We start from the raw sequence: 15,777 nt of genomic DNA, 5'->3' as shown, positions 1-15,777 counted from the left end.
GAAAATTGTTTTCAACTGTATAGTACTTAAGATGTGCTAAGGACTGTAATTATATACACTCATTTAATTCTCAAAAAAACATATAAGGACTCTTGCTTTGTAGATAAGGAAACTGTCACAGAGAAGTTAAACAACTTGCCTGAGTCACACCTTTGGGAGGTATCAAAGCAAGGCTTTGATTTTAATCTCCACATTTCACAGCATAATGTTGGCTTATGAATTTCACAGAAAAACTTTGAGAAAACCATTCATGTAACTAAAAAGCATATGGCTAACTTTGAAACGATTCTGGAAGTTAATAAGCAAATAAAACCACTTATTTAGAAAAAGGAACAGGTAGGAACTACAAAATAAGTGAAATACATGCCAAAATTAAATATTATAGCTTTAAAATGCAGATCTATTTGTTCAATTCATTCAGTCCACAAGTATTTGTGAGTACCTATTATATACTAGGCAATATTCTAGGTCCTTTGTGTAGAGTGGTTAACAAAACAGGCAAAAATTTCTTCCCTCATTGAGTATGCATTCTACTAAAAGAGCCAGATGATCAACAAGACAAATTAAGTAAATATTAAATACGCTAGACAATAGTACATACTAAAGAGAAAATGTGTCAGGAATATTCAAAGAATAGCAAGGAGACCAGTGCAGCTATGCAGTGAGACAATCAGATCTGCACATGAGATCAGCAAGTTCCCGAGGAACCAGGGAATGTAAAGTCTGGTACATCAGGAGAAAGAATTCAGATTGCTTAAAAACAAGCAAGCAAGCAGACTAACAAAATAAGATAATCAGTTCACAAGAAAAATTAAAAGAAAGAAAGGATGTACAATGGCTAAAAATGAAACAAAGAAAGCAAAAGCAGAGCTGGGCCTACCCTACTAGCAAAAGAGAACTCCCCAAGTAAAACAGATCAGTTTGATGTAATGACAATAGAAAGTCAATAAAAATGTCATTTTACATCTGTCACAGTATCAGCGCTAATAACGAGATATACACTGAGATGTTGAAATTCAATGTGACATTGACAGAAATACAACTGCAGTGAGAGATTTTAAAATACTGGTAATGATCAAAAACTTACTAGTAAGTAGAAAAAATGTGAATGATTTAAACAGTACAGTTAATAAAGATGATAGAATAATAGATATACTATCTTTCTATTATGACCCGCTAGAAGAAAACACAACTCAAAATAGCTGCCAGATTAGGAAAGATCTGGTTTGAGAGTACCCTGAGCAAAGGACTTCAATGATAACTGCAGCTAATCCTCACTGATTCTTAGTCGACCCTCTGCATCATAACTAAGTACCTACATGAAATAAGAACCTCTCTTGCTCCAAAAAAGTCATGATATAAATACCTCATTATGAATAACTACAGATTTTTAAACTGTGGGCTTTAACATGAAATAGTGAAGGAAGTAATTAACTGTTAATGGAGGGCTCAGTTGCAGAGCCAGGCACTTACTGAGGAATTCTGGGTGCTTGCGATTGCCCCTAGAGGAAAAAATTATAAACTAGAGAAGAAACTCGCTAAAATAGGGTTAAAAATAGCATAAACTAATGTTTTTTAACCTCATCTGATATCCCTGTGGAACAGTAGCCTTTTGGAAGAAAACGGTATTCTGAAGTTTCTGTGGCCAATAGAGAAAAACTCCCCACACTATTTCTTTTCATTGAGTGTGTTAATTGGGAACACGGTCCCCATACCCTCTACTCCTGGCTTCCCTGAGGAAGAATTTCTTCTCAACATACTGTTCACCTCTCTTTGTCATTAGAAAGGTAAGGTAATTTATCTGATGGGTAAATCTGAGGTAATGAACCAGGCATGCTTGGCTCACCTCTGCCTTCCTTGCTCTTGGGAGCAAGCTGTCTGCTGGAGAAACACACTATTCCACTATTGCTCCAGGGGGGTTACCTCTTTGGGGTGGTGACCTGGTCTAATTATCCAAGGTTGCCAGCAACCTACAGGGCAGTGATGATGGGGATATGAGTCTACCAAATGAACAAACCTAAATGCCATACCACAATCCATTCACTATCAATAGCAAAGGCGATATGTTGACTTTTATGTTATCATTCTTTTTTTTTACTTCTTATTCAGAATTGGGTAGAAAAAAATACTGCTATTTATGGAGAACCTTTTGGAAATCCCAAAAAGAATACCTCTGGAATGTTCTTAGGAAGAACAGATACTTAGAGAATTATGATGGAAGCAGGGGCAAAGAAGGGAGCACAATATAATCCACTCCCCCCCCCACACACCACTTTGGAATCCATGATTCCAAAGTCACTTTAAATCAGTCAAGAAAGGTAAGAAAGACTTAGAACAGTAGCCAAAAGTGTTTAATAACTTAGCTAAGTTAAATTCTCTGTACACACATGTCAACAAATAAGGCCACAAAGTAGATTTCAAAATTGATAATACACTTACAGCTATTTCTTAAAACTTGTTTAGCAAGGAGATTAACATTTGGTATACTTATACTTATTTGGTAAAGGAATGGAAAATTGTGGAATTCTTTGTCAATAAGAAAGGTCACAATAAAAGGGTATAACTTCTATGTATAACTTCACCTCAAACTTAAAACAAGCCCAACCTGAATGAAAGAGTAAAGTCTCAGTCTTAGATTGCTTATTTCCTTTCTTGTTTATTTTAATATTGGTGCCTTCATGCAGCTAGAAACAGAGAAGAATTTTACTTTTCAACAAAATCAGATAATATATATTATGATAAGGCATGATATTTTAAGCTTGTCCTTTGCCCTTAGTTCTCATAAATCTACTGATATGTGGACATTTCTTAGAAATAAATGTTGGTGAAATATTTTTAAAATGATAATTTGTCTAACAAGGGTATAGGCTTGCTCCTGAGATAATGAGTTTCTCATCATTGTCAGAGTCCAAGCAGAAGTTGAATGACTGATCATCTGGTAAGGATGATGATAATTTCCAACTCAGTGTTCAACAAACTCTAATCTCCCTCTCTCCTATTTTTAAAATTTGAATTTATATATATTTTAACATTTTTTTCCCTAATAGTTGTTTAGGAATACTAAGAAGCAATCATTTTTCACATCTGTCAAATGAACATTTTTTACAACTTCTTTTTTTCTTTTGATAATTTCCCACTATGGAAAACACTTTCTTACAATACATGCTTGTCCATCTTTGACCTTACACTAAGAAATTTTACTTCTTTTAATATTATTGAATATCCCCTACCTGGTTCTTGTAGTCTCTACTAGTAAGATGGTTATACCATCTGGGAATAATTTATTTTAAAGCGTAACTACAGTCATAGGCCCATAGGCTCATATTGTTAGAAAAGTAAATGAATTATGTATATCAGTAGTGCTTTGGTCTACACCAATGTTAAAAAATTTACAGCAGAAGGGTTGCCACTCCTAGTCCCTTGACCATTAATTGATTATTCTGTCCCCTTGAGGTAGAACAGGTCTTGACATGCTATGCAATATAGATCAGTAGAGAAGCAATGAGAAGGGAGTAGATTTGGCCTTTAATCAAGAGATGAAATCTAATTGTAATCTAGAGTATATACCATGTCAAAGATCTAGTAGTGTAATTTTATTATTATTATTATTATTATTTAAAAGATTTTATTTATTTACTTATCTGAGAGGGGGTGGAGGGGAAAGGACAAGCAGACTCCATGCTGAGCGCTGAGCATAGGAGCCCAAGGCCACTGACCCCACTATCCAGATATCTCAACCTAAGTTGAAATCAAGAGTCTGCCACCCAACCGACTGAGCCACCTGGCACCCCTAGTGTAACTTTTTTAATTGAACCACTGTTGACATTACTTTTTTTTTTGAAGAATTAATATTTTTATTTATTTTTATTTATTTGTTATGTTATATATTATGTTAATCACCATACATTACATCATTAGTTTTTGATGTAGTGTTTCATGATTCATTGTTTGTGTATAACACCCAGTGTTCCATGCAGTACGTGCCCTTTTTAATACCCACTCACCAGGCTAACCCATCCCCACCCCCTCCCCTCTAGAACCCTCAGTTTGTTTCTCAGAGTCCATAGTCTTTCATGGTTCGTCTCCCCCTCCAATTTCCCCCCCTTCATTCTTCCCCTCCTGCTATCTTCTTCTCCTTCTTCTTCTTCTTCTTCTTCTTTTTCTTTCTTCTTTCTTCTTTCTTCTTCTTCTTCTTTTTTAACATAAAATGTATTATTTGTTTCAGAGGTACAGGTCTGTGATTCAACAGTCTTATACAATTCACAGCACTCACCATAGCACATACCCTCCCCAATGTCTATCACGCAGCCACCCCATCCCTCCCACCCCCCACCACTCCAGCAACCCTCAGTTTGTTTCCTGAGATTAAGAATTCCTGTGTTGACATTACTTCTAACATACAGCCTCTTAAATGTTTCAATAAGTTTAAAGGATTTGAGCAAAATGATGAATGTGTCTCTACCTCTTGAATTATGGCAAACAAATTACAAGAAATGGTATGTACCTGTGGGTGTTCAATAACTATGAATTGAGTAAACTTCACCTCCCTAAATCTGAAGAAGCTACAGATAATAAAATGCCATATTGCTATGGCATTTGTATGAAAACTCTCATAAATATATTCAATAATAATATATTTATAAAATGTTCAATCATTATATAAATGCAATTAAAAATTGAGCAAATTACGGGACAGACAGGTAACAGGAACAGGTGATATAATCAAGACATGTTCAACCAAACTTTGCTGTAGCTTAATTTTATTAATGGAATTGTTATTATATATATAACACAACTGTTTTAGGTGTCTTAGATTAAATATGTGTTAAACCATTCCAAATTATAAAACAGAACAGTCACTAATATACATAGCCGAAGCTAAGAGCCAAAACATAACTATAATCCTCTGTATCCAATATACTTCAATAAGAGTTCGATAAGATACAAACTATAGAAGTTTGTTTAGCAGAAGCAGTAACAAGCACAATAAATATTTAAAAAGATGAGGACCTGATTTACCAATTTCGCAAAAGAGCCCATAGTTGGATAGGTACACAATGTGTCTTCATCAATGCATGCCTTCACTCTGTTTCTTGAACCAGTCAATGCAAAATAATACCAGGAAGTCCAATATACTCTACCTGATTGACAAACAGGGAAAATGTATTTGACAGTATACTGGATTTGAAAAGAAGACCTGTATTTTGCAAGAGAACACAAGTGATGAACACCTGCTCACAGTGTGATGAAATAAGATCACTAGCAAAATAAATATTTGTGCAATTGAAATGATAGATTGAGGAGGCAGGGGCCAGGGAGAAAGGGAAAGTGTAAGGCATATGATTAAGAGATAAGAGAAATACACACATATGTATACATATTATATGTAAAATAAATATTAATAAACACTCATTCCTATCTTTACAGAGAGAAATGCCATAATGGAGTCACACAGAGAGATAACATCCAAATATCTTATCAAATTGGCCAATACTGAAGAGTTCTTAGCCAGTACCATTTTGAGTTATCGTCACTATTTAAACTGTATTTCAGATAAAAATCGAAAGAAAGGAAGGAAGGAAGGAAGGAAGGAAGAAAGAAAGAAAGAAAGAAAGAAAGAAAGAAAGAAAGAAAGAAAGAAAGAAAGAAAAAAAGAGAGAGAATGAGAAAGAAAGAAAAAGAAAAATATGTATACAAACAAAAAAGAAAAAATGCAAGCAAAATTTCATGTATAACCAATTTAATAACATTGATTTTTTTCATGATAACATGCATTTCAAACTTGAATTCCATAATATTTTAGGTCTATTTGGTAAACAATGTTAGGTTGAAAAACTAAAGTATGAATAAAGATTTACCCAATGGGATATAGTAGCTTAGCTTAAAAGACTGTAATTGTGCACATAATGCTTAATGTTTATCTTTAAAAGAAGTGCTTAATTCTGTGAAAGTATTTTCCCAGAAAATTACTTTTTAATCTTCCGAGAGGCAGCCTTTCCATTGATTCTCAAGCACAATAAGAAAAGGAGGGCTAAGAACAAAGGCCCAAGCTTAAATAATAGAAAAGGTAAACCACCATGTGAGCATAATTGGGAAATCCAATATTTAGGCTGAGATGATTATTATTTCATTCTTTGAAGATAACTGTATTTCAATTTACTTCTGTTTGCTAGAACAAATTTTATAGGGATAGCTACCAGAGGAATTAATTTTGATTCCTGAAATTAGGTATGGAAGTAACAGAAAATTGCCCTGAAACCACAAGAGTACAAATTTGGCTTTATGAAACTGAACCTCTCCAGTCAAGCTGAACTAGCTGGTTACTCTACTCTCTGACAGTTAAAGTTATTTGCAAGTATTCTGTTGAATGTAAGGGGGATTTTGAAATAGAACTAAAAAATGACATCTTTTTTTTTTAAGACCTTGTGAATATCCCTTAAATACATTCTTTTTACATACTTAGCAAATGAAGCAGCACTCAAAGATCACCGCCTGGCATTTTATTATTGATAAAATAATTCTGTTAGTCATTAAGGAGAAAAATCTTACTTTTCAAGAACCTGATAAAAAATTTAAAAGTTCATTACTATTTCTTCTTTGAAGTCTTGTATATAATAACTGAAATTGTCCCATGGAGTCTTAGAATTAGCAAACCCAGTATGAGATTCAGTCTAAAAAATCAGATTTTAGAATGGGGTCCGAAAACTAAATTTTATATTTCTTTGATTTTTTTTCTGTTTTTACCGACTTATTTCATATTGAACTACTTGATATTCCTAACCTTTATTCAAATAAGAACAAAATCAGGTTGCTAAAACTCAAAGACCCACTGGAAGGCATTTTCAAGTATCATCCTAAGAAACTAGTAAATTACTATCATTTACGTTTCATTCTATCTTCTTACCATTCTTTTATTGGTAATTTTCTTTTGCTTACAAATATAAATTAAAGAGTTTTGGTTTTGGTTTGGTAGAGTAACTTTTACTGGTATAACTTAACCCTCTTCCAGAAAACAAATACAAACTCTAAACAAAATATTTTTAAAAATAACTATTTGAAGGCATGGGAGATCAAATGTATTCATAAAATTAAAGGGAATTATATCTTAAAAGTGATTTCCTCATTTTACTAGAGCATATTTCAGTCCACCTGGCATGAGGTGACTAGAACCCAAGCAGAAAACTGCTGTCTCAGTGTCTTGAAGTCTCAGAGGACAGAGTTTGGGGCTGCCAGAATTGCTGAATATTGAGTGTAAAAATCCTGAGGGAAAAAGAGAACACTGAAGGGGTATGCCCCAAATCTATGTATAACTATCCTCAAATTACTGGCTGTTCCCTAAGCTGTGCATGCACGAAGACTCTAATAATAATGGTGACAAACATCAAGTGGAAGACTGATTTAAGTGGGTAAGTATCTCAGTATCTTCCTACAGAAGGAAGATACAATTTTGAGTTTGGGTTCTTCTCAGTGAAATGCCACGAGGTCATGTCTTAAAACTATCAATGATGTAGCAGGACTAAAGTATTTATCTCAAACAGAGATAAAAGCAAAACATCTTTTTGAATCAAGTATAAAACCAAGCTTATATAGTTCAAGTTTAACAGCCAACAGTCTGAAAAACAAAAATCAACATTCTTCAGAGGAAGATAACAGAATTCAGATTTCTACTAAGTATTATCTACAATATATAGTGTACAATAAAAATTACTAGTTACATGAAAAAAAAATGTGGCCCATACTTAAGAGAAAGACCAGTTAGTAAGAGATTCCAAGATAACCCAGAAGTGGAATTTTCAGGAAAGAACTTTATAGCATCTATTAAAAGCATATTCAAGGATCAAAAGGAAACTACTGTCAAAATGAATGAATATATGGAGGATTTCAGTAGAGATATAGCAAATATAAAAATAACCCAATGGGAATTTAGAATTTATAAGCACGGTATCTGAAATAAAAGATTCACTCAAAGGGATCAACAGATGACTGGAGACAGTCAAAGAAAGGATCAATGTATGTAAAAAATGTTCAATAGAAATGATCTAACGTGAAAAATAGACATAAAAATGACAAGAAAACAGAAGAGCCTCAATGATTTGTGACACAAAATCAAGTGATCTATTATGTGTAATGGAAGTTCCAAAAGAACTAGAGAGAGAAATGGGATAGAAAAAAATATTTCAGCATATTAGAGCTGAAAAATTTCAAAATTTGGTAAAGAAAATAAACTACAAAGAGGTCAGCAAGTGCAAAATCGGATAACACAAACTAGGCCATATCCAGACATGTATAGTCAAACTGCTGAAAACCAAAAGAAAAAACAACGTATATTACAAAGAGAGACACACAGCTCTAAAAATCATGGCTTACATTTCAGCAGATTTCATGGAGCCCAGAATATAATGAAATTTTAAAATGATGACATTTTAAAACCAATAACAAGGACTTCTACTTCTGGGATGATGGAGTACATGTATTTTCTGTATTCCTCAAAGAACAACAAAAAATATATATTAGGGCTGACCTTAATCTAATCTGACTGGTACCATTATAAGAAGAGAAAATTTGGACACAAACACCAGACATATCCATGCACAGAGGAAAGACAATGTGAGGACATAATGACAAGACAGCCATCGACAACCCAAGGAGAGAGGCCTCAGAAGAAACCAAATCTGCTGACACCTTGATCATAAACTTCTAGACTCCACAACTGTGTGAAAATAAATTTCTGTTGTTTAAGCTACCCAGTGTGTGGTACTTAGTTATGACAGCCCTAGAAAACTAAGATGACGATAGATGATAGATAGATGATAGATGATAGATAGATAGATAGATAGATAGATAGATAGATAGGTAACAGACAGACAGACAGGTGTGTGTGTGTGTGTGTGTGTGTGTGTGTGTATACGTGTAAAATTCTAAGAAGACTCTGAAAGGTGGCAAGAAGGTAGACCAGCAGGGACCTCAGGACCCAAGGGACAGCATGGTGGTGAGTTCTATGGGATTTCTTTTTTTTGTATCCCAGACTTGGAGCTGAAGAAGATGATAGCCTAGAAATGTCAGAAAGTGCGGTCAAAAAACCCCCCGAAAACAAAAAAACATAAACATCTTCTCTCTAGCCAAGGGACCAGGAATAGGCAATCTAGTAAGACAGACAACTTTTAGACAATAACCAATCTACTCCAATAAAAAGCAAAGAAAAACTATGGCCACACTCCATCTACACCAGCAAAGCCTGAGTGGGAAAGCCAGACTTCCCCTTATTCCACTTGTCATTACCCTGAGGTGGTGTCGGACAAGGTCAAGTAAGAGTTGGGATTTTCATCTCCACCAGCTGGTAATGAGTCCCCTGATCCCGGAGTTAATGAAGACCACACAGCCTAGATCCCACACCCACCCAGCAGTAACAGAGCACTGCTCCTCACAGGTGTCATGGCAGGCCTAGAGAGTCAGGACTCTTACCCAGCACTAATGGGGCCATTCCCACCACAACATCAGTGGACTCCACATGGGGAGCTCAGAGTTGAATGTTCAGCAAAGAGCAACAAAGCCCCCACTCTCTCGTGGGGAGAAGGCCAAGTGGGGAACCTGAAGTTTGACTTCCATCTGGAAGTACTGAGGCAACATCCCCTTCCCCTTCCCTAATGCAGCAGTGTCAGAAAAAGTCAACCAAACCAGAATTTTAAATGAAATCTAAAGTCTCAGAACATAACATGAAAATGTGCAGATTTCAACTGAAAATCACTCCTCATATCAAGAACTAAGAAGATACCAGGCTGAATTAAAAAAAAAAAAAAATCAACGGACACCCAGATCAAAATGACAGAAATGTTAGAATTATCTGACATAATGAAACCTGGACGGTGAGTGGGGGGAAAAAAGCAATCTCAAAGGGTCCATACAGTATGAGTCCATTTATAGAACATTCTTGAAAAGACAAAGTTATAGGAATGGAGAACAGGTCTATGGCTGATAGGGGTTAAGAAGAGGGTAGGGGCCGGAGAGAAGTGGGTATGGCTATAAAATGTCAATATGAGGGATTCTCGTAACGATGAATATGTTCTGAATCAGTTGAAGGACTTAAGACAAAATCTGAGGTTTCCTGAAGTAGCAGGAATTCTGCCTTAAGATTGTAACGTAAAAATCCTGCCTGAATTTCCAGCTTTGTTGGCCTATACTACAGATTTTAGATTCAAGGCTACATCAACTCCTGCCTGAGCATCCAGATTTCCTACTAGTTAGCCCTCCCAACCACGTAAGATTAAATCTTTTAATATATCCTATTGGTTCTGCTTCTTTGGTTTTTATTATGTATATATCCAATAAGATAATAATGGTCATATAGTGGGATCATGAAAAGTACTCAATAACCCAAAGAAGGCAGGGAATGAGAAAAAAAGAACAAAGAACACACGACGAGGGGACCATGCCTCCTCGTCTCCTCAGTGCAGACTCATGTGCAGCCTGTGGGCATGAGGCAGACATGGCTGTAGGACTCCTAGGGCTGCTCCCTGACCCTGGCACCCACAGGGGGCTGGGAGCCCTCAGACCCAGCAGCTGCTCAGCCTGTGGCTTTGGGGGTCATGGATTTGGCACCCCACCCTCTACAACCCTACCTGCTCCTCATGTAGTTGGACAAACCCAGTAGAATCTGGTTGCTGGGTCTGCCACGTATCTGGAGCACAGAATCGGCCTGTGAATCAGGATGTTTTCAGATTCATACATAGAATAGCTCTTTGGCATTAGAGCAAGCTGAACTACTCAGGGCATGTGGGGCAGCGACCACAATAAAAAGCATAGCTCTGGGAGCAGCGTCCCTACTTCATGTAATCACCAACTCACTAATAAAAAGAATTACACGCAAGGCCTCAATTAGCCTTGCAGTTGACTTTTAACTGGGGATTGTTACTTGGATGGTCTGCTACCAAGGGCTCAGTTAATCCAGCTGTTTACCTGATTCTTTATTTTCTAGAATTCTGACAATAATATATGATACTATCTATGTTCATCAGGACAAAAGAGATGGTCTGAAGTCCACAGCACTGTGGCTCCGTAGAAACACCAAGCAGTGGCTCAGTGGCTCAGGGGCTTCAGTGTCATGATCCTGGAGGCACTGTACCCGGTAGGGTTCTAGTCAGAACCAGACCACTTGCTACTCCAAGGCTCTGGCCACAGGAGACCGTTAGGCTCATCAGGTTTATACTCAGACATCCACAGACCTGAGGATGGTGGAGATTAACTTTCCTCCAACCAAATAATAGGACTCACAGTTTTTTAGGGATTGTGCTTGGGAATTTGTGGAAAGAAAAGAGAGACAAAACAAAAAAATATAAATAGTAGAATATGAAATGGGCAAATGAAGTTTATCTAGGAATTATCAAAACAAATATTTAGATAAGTTTCTCAGGTCTTGTTGCCACATATCTAGATTTGATTAAACAATCTGTTTCAGTGTATTAAAAAGTTAAGAATCATAAGATGAAGATTTACAGCATTTTGCCTGGATGCTAGTCTAACCATTTGCTAGCAAAATTCTTACCCTATCACAGAAACCAGGGACTCCGGAATTTGAGATGACCTTGAGAATCTAAGTTGATATATTCTTCTGCTCATTGTAATTCTCCTCTGAAATAATGGGGGTTATATATGTTTTGACACTTTAGAAAAAAATCTCAAGCATTTTAGAATACACATCTAAATGATTATCTCTGTATAAAAATGGACTTTCTTTTTAGGAAAAAATAAAAGCTGCTACGGAAAATTAGGGCTTATTGTTTTTAATTGTAACCTTTACTCACTGTCAAAAACTGTCATTCAGAAAACTATTCTATATATACATATATACACACACATATACTCTCTCTATATATGCACATATATATGAATTTAAATAAGCAAAAAATTATCTTGCTTACTATAAGAAAAAGAAACACGATAAACTGGAAAACAAAGAGCAATATTGTAAACTTAAATGCAAGTATATTGATAATTACTTCAAATGCATAAAGCCTAAGTGCTCCAATTATAAAGTGGAGCAGAGTAAGACTCACTTTATGTTGTCTATAAAAATCTACTTTAAATATAAATACAAAGATAGGTTAAAAGCAAAAGGATAAAAGTGATATATCATGTAAGCACAAATCAAAACAAAGTTAGAACGGTTGTAAGAATTATTAGATAAGATTTATTTCAGAGAAAGGAATATTATAAAGGATGAAGAGTAATGTTTTATAATGTTAATGTTTATAATATTAAGGGCCAATTCATAATTGAATTAGATGAAGGTGGTCAAAAGGTACAAACTTCCCGTTATAAGATAAATAAGTCTGGGGATGTAATATTCAGCACGATGACTAATAGTGAACACAGCTGTGTGGTATATTTGAAAATTGCTAAAAGTAGATCCTAAAAGTTCTCATCACAAGGAAAACAACATTTTTTCTTTTCTTTTTTATTCTTTTGTATCTATAGGAAATGATGAATGTTAACTAAACTTATTGTGATCATTTCACAATACATGCAAATCAAATCAGTATGCTACACCTACCTTAAACTTACACAGTGCTGTATGTCAACTATATCTCAATAAAACTGGGGGGAAAGGTAAATTTTTCAAGGAGACATAAAACCCTAAATGTATCTGCACTTAATCAAATGTATAAAGCCAAAACTGACATAAAATCCTAAATGTATATGCACTTAATCAAATATATAAAGCCAAAACTGGCTTCCACAATATCAAGTGCCTTATTACCTAGGGGATGGTCCATAAATCTGTATTTTTCTAATCCTACCCCAAATGAATGGGAATGGCTAGAGAGGGAGGCATTAGTGAGGTTCATATTTCTTCCACCAATGTGGATCAACACAGTGGTTAACCTGAGCGCACACTTGTGAAGGAGAAGTTTGGGTTGAAATAAGTGGAAAGAATGTAAACTAATCACTGAGGGTAAAGGAGTTAACAAAGGAATTATTCATAAGGGAACACTAAACACTACTTTGGTACCTTGAAAAAGACTTAACAGCAAAAAAAATAATTTTCTCTCTTAGCTTTGGCTCAGATGCCTGTAAGGATGATATACTTTTCTCTGCTAAGCTCCATCATTACTAAAACAAAAAACCATAGCCTGGGAGACAGCATTATGAAACATAGTTATTGGAATGGCTTATGTCATACCATGTTATGCCATGAAAGAACAGAAATCCTCATGACGTCTAAATGGAACAACATTAATAAGGTGTGTCATTAGGCTCTCATTTTACAGGCTATATTTACTACTGTGATGCCAAATGGGACTATATGTGAATTTCTTTCCGTAGGCCAAACCTCATGCACTTTATTCTGTATTAAAACTGAAGATTGGGGTGCCTGGGTGGCTCAGTTGGTTAAGCGGCTGCCTTCGGCTCAGGTCATGATCCCAGGGTCCTGGGATCGAGTCCCGCATCGGGCTCCCTGCTCAGCAAGGAGCCTGCTTCTCCCTCTCCCTCTGCCTACCTGCCACTCCCCCTGCTTGTGCTCTCTCTCTCTCACTATCTCCCTCTCTGTGTCAAATAAATAAATAAATAAATCTTAAAAAAAAAAAACCTGAAGATTATTGCGTAACCATCAATTTTAATGAACTGTTAAGAAAAGGTAGAATGATAGAATGTCTTCTGCTACTTGTCTCGCATCTCACAGTGTTGTACCTTTAAAGAAAAACTAAAAGAACATGTGAGTTCTTGAGATCAATCAGTCTAACCTATTGGTATATATACCAGAGATGCAATACCTGGAAATTTGGAGACTAGCTATGAAGGACATTCTGGTATGTATGTACGTGTATGTACGTATATATATACATGTATATTTATACACACACACACACACACACACATACACACACGCTAATTTCCCATATGACTTTGTCCTGGAAAATATGGCATTTTTAGGTATAAGGTATGTTCCCCAATTACACATGGACAATTAGCACAGAGTGGGCACAACAAACATGATGGAAAAAAACAACAGTTCCAGATCAAACAGAGCTTTAGGGGATATAAGAGCAGGCCTAGAGATATTTAGATTAATGGAATTTGCTTTAATTAAGAGAGTTATCAGAGAAAAAAGTTCTTGGAAGAAAAGGTGGCTTGGGGAGTATTCAAATTCCATGAAGTAGACAGAAGACTGCAAGCTGTTTGTTCTGATAATACAGTTTTAACTAACAGTTTTTGCAAATGAAACAAAGTTAAGACAACATGCCCATACACAACAGTGAGAAAAAGCTTTGTATCATAACACAGGCAGGAGTTTTGGATATATTACTTCAAATAGAGGCAAACATAACCCAATCCCATTGGCCTGGTATACAACTGCCAAAACACTAGTCCATTTATGGAAAATATACAGATCCCCTTATTAATACAAGTTTCCAAATGGGGAGTATATTTTATATCAGTCTTGTTAACATCTATGGCAATATCATAGATCAGAATAAGACAGTTCAATTGTATAATTTGTGAGTACAGATTTTAAATTTTACACGAATACACCCAAGAGACAGTTAAAAGACTCTCTTAAGAGCCTCCTTCCATTTGAAACCCATCTTGTTTTGATCCTGTGTGATGAGGAACCTATCTTCACACAGAACACCTAGAACTTCACATCTCCCTGAGACATAGTCTTTGGTTAATAATTGTGTACATAATAATGTTTGGCACATAGGAAATAGCTATTTCCATTGGAAAGTAGCAATAAACACTACAGTCATAATTTCTGATTTGTTTTGTAATTATATCTTTAATAGTCATAATAATGTTGCAATTTGGTACAATATTCAGGTCATTGGTAAAGTCACCTTGATAGATGACATAAGACCAATGATAATACAGAGCGTTGATCAAATGTACTGGGAAATTGACTTAAAATCTGCTTAGGATGTAATCTCCATGGGAGATTATGGGCCTGAATTGCACTTAGATCTCCTTAATAATAAGTTAATTATTTATTAAAAGCTATAAGCTTAAGCTTATAATACAGTTCAAACTGCAATAGGTAAAGGTTATAAGAAAAAAGTTAAGTTGGTGCAAAAATCTGATAAAATTTTCACAGGAATTACATTAGTTTGGTTGTCTTCTTAACTTGATAACTACAGTTCATTGGTATAATGTGGATTCATTTCATCTGGTCTGGATTGATCTCATGCTTATCTCCAGAGCTATCAACACTTGGTCAGTGCTATGGAAATTATTAAATGATGTACAGTATTCTGTACCTATGGGTTTCTGAGTTGTTTCAGGGCAGGATTTAATAGCCTGAAAGCATTGTTTAGAAATACTAATTGGATTTATAATTTGCACCTGGTTTCAGTAAATGGTAATGGGGCTCCAACAATTAAGGCTGGTCACATAGCTAGAATATGTCTATAATATCAGTATACTCTAAAGACCTTCACCATTACAGACCTTGGGTTTCCTGATACTAAGATGCTTTGTCTGTAAGCAGTTAGTGATGGTTTGAGACCTTCAAAAATAAAGTTGTTTTGTGAAGACAAGTGTTTGAGACCTGTGAGTCCTGGTAACAATTGAACAATTAAGTTGATTAATGTGTAATTAGCTCAATTGTGTAATACACTACCAATTTCTCAAAAATTAATAGAAAAATATAAAGATCCAGATGAATTAGAACAACACTACCAACTTTGCCAAACTGACATTTATAGAACACTATTCCACACTAGGTGAACAAGTATTCTTTTAAAGTATACACAGAACATTCATCAAAATAAACCATATTCTGGC

General features: G+C 35.5%; 1 pseudogene; it reads left to right on the top strand.

The window, feature by feature from the left end:
• LOC116630922 overlaps positions 1 to 11,337 on the top strand; it is a 29,062-nt pseudogene extending 17,725 nt beyond the window's left edge.
• The last annotated feature ends 4,440 nt before the right edge of the window (positions 11,338 to 15,777 follow it).

Source organism: Phoca vitulina, unplaced genomic scaffold (genome assembly GCF_004348235.1).
Source record: "Phoca vitulina isolate PV1807 unplaced genomic scaffold, GSC_HSeal_1.0 scaffold1, whole genome shotgun sequence".
Classification (NCBI taxonomy): Eukaryota; Metazoa; Chordata; class Mammalia; order Carnivora; family Phocidae; genus Phoca; species Phoca vitulina.
The sequence above is the reverse complement of the archived record's forward strand: the minus strand, read 5'-3'. Positions and strand labels throughout refer to the sequence as shown.